This window comes from Habropoda laboriosa, unplaced genomic scaffold (genome assembly GCF_001263275.1).
Source record: "Habropoda laboriosa isolate 0110345459 unplaced genomic scaffold, ASM126327v1 scaffold22, whole genome shotgun sequence".
In the NCBI taxonomy this organism is placed as follows: Eukaryota; Metazoa; Arthropoda; class Insecta; order Hymenoptera; family Apidae; genus Habropoda; species Habropoda laboriosa.
This window is the reverse complement of record NW_017100261.1, coordinates 2,788,111-2,793,698: the sequence shown is the minus strand read 5'-3', so window position 1 is coordinate 2,793,698 and position 5,588 is coordinate 2,788,111.

Here is a 5,588-nt window from a genome sequence, read left to right as displayed (position 1 = left end):
CTAAATAGACGACCGGCGAGGAAACTGATTCCATCTACTTTCCTTCCTCCATCCCACCTTTCCCGCCTTCGTCCTTGGCTCTACACCCTAATCCCCTGTTTTTCTTTATGTCGCAGATCCCACATTTTTTCCATTAATTTGTAGCCATCTCACACCCTGCTATTAGCGAAAACCCCTCTTCTTCCCTGCAACCGTATGCTTCGCGGGAACAATTTTTCACGCGGGATAACGGTGGATCTTCTGCTTCGAGGAGTAGAGAGAGAGAGAGACAGAGAGAGAAATTTGTAAGTGACGTGGTGTAAAATAATTATTACCCGAAGTTTGTGTAACAGAACTATATTTATTTCAATCAAATAACACTTAAACTAGTCTTAATGTTTAAGCGACACGATGTACATATGTAGAAAGAACGTCTACGAATGTCGTGTCCTCAACACGAACCACGCGACCGATCACCCCCATCGTTGATTTGCATCGCTTCTATCTACCTGCCAATAAGGGTTCGCGAAAGAGGCCTTTTTCTAGGAAAGGCGTTGATTGCCCCTTTTTCCGCATTAGCAGCTACAAAAAGATGTATAAAGGTAGCTTTCGCAAGCCCGCAGAACATGTACGGAGAGAAGCAGAGCGTGTACAGAGTGTACATATTAAAAAAACCGAACAACGTAGTTTAACCTAAAACTAAACAACCAATAGGGAAACATCCATCGTGATGGATCCATCCAACCGAGAAATAAGATCACGGTAAAAAACAACGAATGAAATTATATTGTTAACACTTTGACTGCCACGTTGGTCATATATGACCGGCCACGGTTTCTCCTGTGACGCCACGGTGGTCATGACCGGAGCGCTTGATCTTTTTACAATTGTGAAAATTGAATGAAAATTGACATCTTGAATATAACCGATAAATAGAAGATACTTTGAAATAAAAAGTGCCCCATTGAACAATTAAAAATTTTTATTAGAACATCGATAAAAAAAATATTAGAACAAATCTTGCATCTAACGGTGCAATGTGTTAAGCACGATTTCTCGACATAACTGTTTTTGGAAAAGATTGGCAGTAGATATTGGTACACCAATATGCGTTATATTTAGGTAACTTGACCAGGCCCATCCATATTAGTAGCCCGAAAAATCGTTTCATTTCATTTCTGTCGGTTGGTGTCCATTTACCTAAACGAGTGGATCTCCTAATTTTTTTTTGGCATATATCGAAAGTACAACTCTTTAAGAATGTACTCCTGAAGTTTTACAGTTGTATTCAGTAAAATAACGAAGTTATAGCTCGTTTAGTGTGACACATCAAGGGAGAATCTAAATTGCACTGAAAACTTTAAACGCGTTTTTCTCGGAACCATGTTTTCTCAAATGTTTGCCACGATCTGGCAAAAACTATTGAACCAATCGAACTCAAATTTTGTACATGTCTTCGGAACATGTGTGGCTATGGTCGGTAGTAGAATGATGCCGAAGTATATATTTTTCTGATTTTTAGAGCCTCTGAAAGACGAAAAACAGTCATTTTTTTCATTTTCAATATTTTTCTTTTATTCTACTATCAACCATAGCGGCGTGCATACTAAATAAGAACCAATTGAATTTTTTTATTTCTGATTAGCAGAACAGCTCAAATCATGGCAACCATGGACCTTCCTGTTTGACGTGTTCCACAGCAGCCATATTTAAATATTTTTCAACAAAAAAATTTGTAATCATTCTTCAAGGACAAGTAAATACGTAGGAATAAAGCTGATGTTAATAACTGTTACCGTACTTCTGTAATAAATTAGCAAAGAAGGCCTAAAGAAACGGCCGTCACACTAGAAGACCCCCTTAAGTAGCCCCTTTTTCCCTGGAAAAGTCCCAGGAAATGGGGACGCGGGCCCACGTTGCCAAGGCAGTACTCTTGTCCTCGAGGACGAAGAAACCCAGAGATGTTTGGAAAAACATCTCTCGACTCTTCGCCTCGAGGGCCAAGACTTGCCAGGCCTAACTCGCCGCAGAAAGAAAGAGAGATTGTGCGGTGTATATTCGATGGTTAATTTAATCAGGGTGGATGAAGGAATTGGAAAGCGAGCTATTTTCCAGCGGTTTGTTGTTAGATTAATCGTTCGCGGTGCCCGGAAGCGTTTCGCATCGACGCGTTCCGACGGATGCATCTCTCCGTTGAAGAGACCTTTGCTGGAAGCGGGACGGAAGTAACGGAAGCGAAGAGACGAATAACAATTTAATTGGACTTGTAGCCGTCTGCCAGTTTCTAAACTCACCTCTATTCGTAATTAGGCTTGCGGCCGGCCGTGGGAGCCGCGGTTAAATAATTCAATCCTCCGCGTCTGCATGTGGCCTAAGTGTTTCGGGATGTCTGCCACCTGCTGTAACGAAATTCCCAACGTATTTGTAACCCAGGCCCCTCCCCCCGTTAAGTACATCCTATATCGTTACACCGTCGATCTTGCCCTTCGAGCGATAAGATCGTGAATTATCGCGTTCCGCCACGAATTTACCGGGTACGGTATCGTAACAGCGTCGTTAACACGTTTCTTATCCTAGGGAGGACGAACGATTTTTATTGCGAGTTTGGGTGAAAATGAATTTTTCGACATTTCAGACGTCGAGCTTTCTTTCGATTTTGTATGTGAGGAGGAAGGCTGTTCGATCGATGGTTAAATCGCCGATTACTGTTGTATCGATGAATTTGGTCATCTCGTAAGTTCGTGCCAAATGCGAAACGTATTTTAATGGAAATTCAAGGAAATACTATAGTGACCTTGCCGAAGAAAATAAGGAAAAGTTGTGGAATGTGAAGGTGCTTACATTTTTTTTCTTTTTATTAAATTTAAAGGGTCGTTGGAAATATTGATCTGAATTATAAAATTTGACACAAACTTACGGGATGATATGATATTTGTACACTGCTCTTTTGAACGCAAAAATGCTTAGAAATATGGATACGGAAGATAAAATTGGAAAGTTACAAACGATAATACTTGTCAGTATCGAAAGTTCGCTCTTTTTGGAAAGTTGCTAATGGGTCATTTTTGACCCGGCCATTCGTTCTAATGTCAAACGTGTTATTGAAAGCTGGTTTGACCTCAACAGCCAATGAAAATGCATAAAAGAGAGAAGAAAAGTGAGGAAAAGAGATCCCGATTTTCAAAAATTAATATTCTTTGCCGAACGAAAGCGAATGAACTTCACAAGTGAAGGTAATTATACCTTAGATTTACGATAAAAAGAACCACTTGCCAATAGAATTTTTAAATCACATCTCCACGACCCTCCTGACACGCTCATTCAATCCACGTACAAAAATTTCCACGATTTTATCGCCGATTGAATAGTCCTCCCGGCGAGTCCTCGAAAATTAGAATTCTAATGGTTGTCCACGGGTCACCGCTGACACATTCGACGTTTCTATTTTAACGTAACCACCGGGTGATTTGCACTTCGTTCAAAAGCGGCGAACGAATCTCGTATTCGGAGGGGAATTCGTGAAATATGCTCGAGCGTATACACACGAGTTGCAGTTACTAGAAAGCAACACGCAAAGCTATTATTTCCGGTGTACACTATCGGGAGGGATTCTCAGGATTGGTTACTCTGCTCCCTGCTTATTTCTATTCGTAGTATGAACTTTCGAAAAATAGACGAATAGCACACCAACCTTGGTATACGGTCAATCGGGACGTGCAATTAGCCCGAAGAAGAGAAGAACGTCTTGTCACATAGCAAAGTGTGTAACGAACGTGAACAAAGGGAAAACAATCGAGAATGTAGCGTGGACATCGTAAAACGTTGGGTGATACAGGCGAGCATAGGGTCGTTTGGTAGCCGCGTAGACAAAGCATTTTGACAAATTTATATGCTAATCCCGTGCGGTTGACGAGTCCGAGATTAACTTCGTACTCCAGTTAGCAGTTGCCGCCAGGTTCTGGCCACTCTATTTTCTCCAGTTGCTCAACAAAGTACTGTTACCACTTCATTTACGCAGAAATGACGCGAACATTATATTCCACGGCGGGGCAGGCAGGTCGAAAGTTCATTGCGGATTGGACAAATTTGATTCGAAGTCCGGGCGAGGGCAGGTACGCCCGGTGTCGAACTGCGTGTCAAAGAAATTTTTCCAACGGAAAGTTCATGCTTGCTTCCCCGTATTACCCAGGCCGATTCAGTGCTCGCGACAGCTCGCCGAAATCTCTTTAAATACACTCTGTCGGCCCGTGTCACCGGTTCTCTCTCTCTCTCTCTCAGGTTAGAATACGAGAACTTTCGGGAATGGGATACTTTTATGCGACCGTCAGAACGAAATTACAAGTAACGGTGTATTAAAGACGAAACTTCAATGGGGAAACATTGATGGATAGAAATGGAAATAACACGGGGAAAATGTCCCGGTTCGTTCTGGTGGTGAAGAGATTTGAGGATGAATCGATTGGGAAAAAATTGAATTCCAATCTTTGGAATTGCGCGCCATAATTGCAGGAATTCTAAAAATTTCTAGGCGTTGAAAATTATGGCCATCGAGGGGAATACCGTGGTATCGGGATCCTTGGAATTGTGCACCGTAATTAGAGGAATTCTAGAAATTTCTAGGCGTTGAAAATTAAGGTCAACGAGGAGAATACCGTGGTAGAGATATCTTTGGAATTGCGCACCATACTTGCAGGAATTCTAAGAATTTCTAAGCGTTGAAAATTATGGTCATCGAAGGGAATACCGTGGTATCGAGATCTTTGGAATTACGCACCATAATTGCGGGAATTCTAGGAATTTCCAGGCGTTGAAAATTATGGTCATCGAAGGGAATACCGTGGTATAGATATCTTTGGAATTGCGCACCATACCTGCAGGAATTCTAAGAATTTCTAAGCATTGAAAATTATGGCCATCGAGGGGAATACCGTGGTATCGGGATCTTTGGAATTGTGCACCGTTATTAGAGAAATTCAAGAAATTTCTAGGCGTTGAAAATTATGGTCATCGAGGTGAATACCGTGGTATAGATATCTTTGGAATTGCACACCATAATTGTAGGAATTCTAGAAATTCCTAGACGTAGAAAATTATGGTTAACAATGAGAATGTCATGTTTTGGAATTGCGCGCCATTATTGCAAGAATTCTAGGAATTTCTGGGCGTTAAAAATGATGGTCAACGAGGAGAATACCGTGGTATCGAGATCTTTGGAATTGCGCACCATAATTGCAGGAATTCTAGAAGTATCTAGGGGTCAAAAATTAAGGTTAACAATGATAATGTCATTGTATCAACTCTGTGAACCATCGATAGTTTACAGAAACAAGAGGAAACTTGTACTGTTATCGGAAAATACTTTGTTTCGCCCTCGAATCGAATAGATTCGAACTGTTGTACGTCTCAGTTGAACGATATCCTGTTGAAATAGTAAATCACTTTCTCTACTCCCTTCAACTCGTCGTATTTTTTCCCTTCTTTGTCAGACACACGATCGTCTCTCATCCCCTTCGAAATACACGTGTACACAAGCGTACACGGAGCAATAACCGCGGATAATTGTCGTTCTATTTAATGGAACGGCATTTTACCCGGAAATTTAACCACAA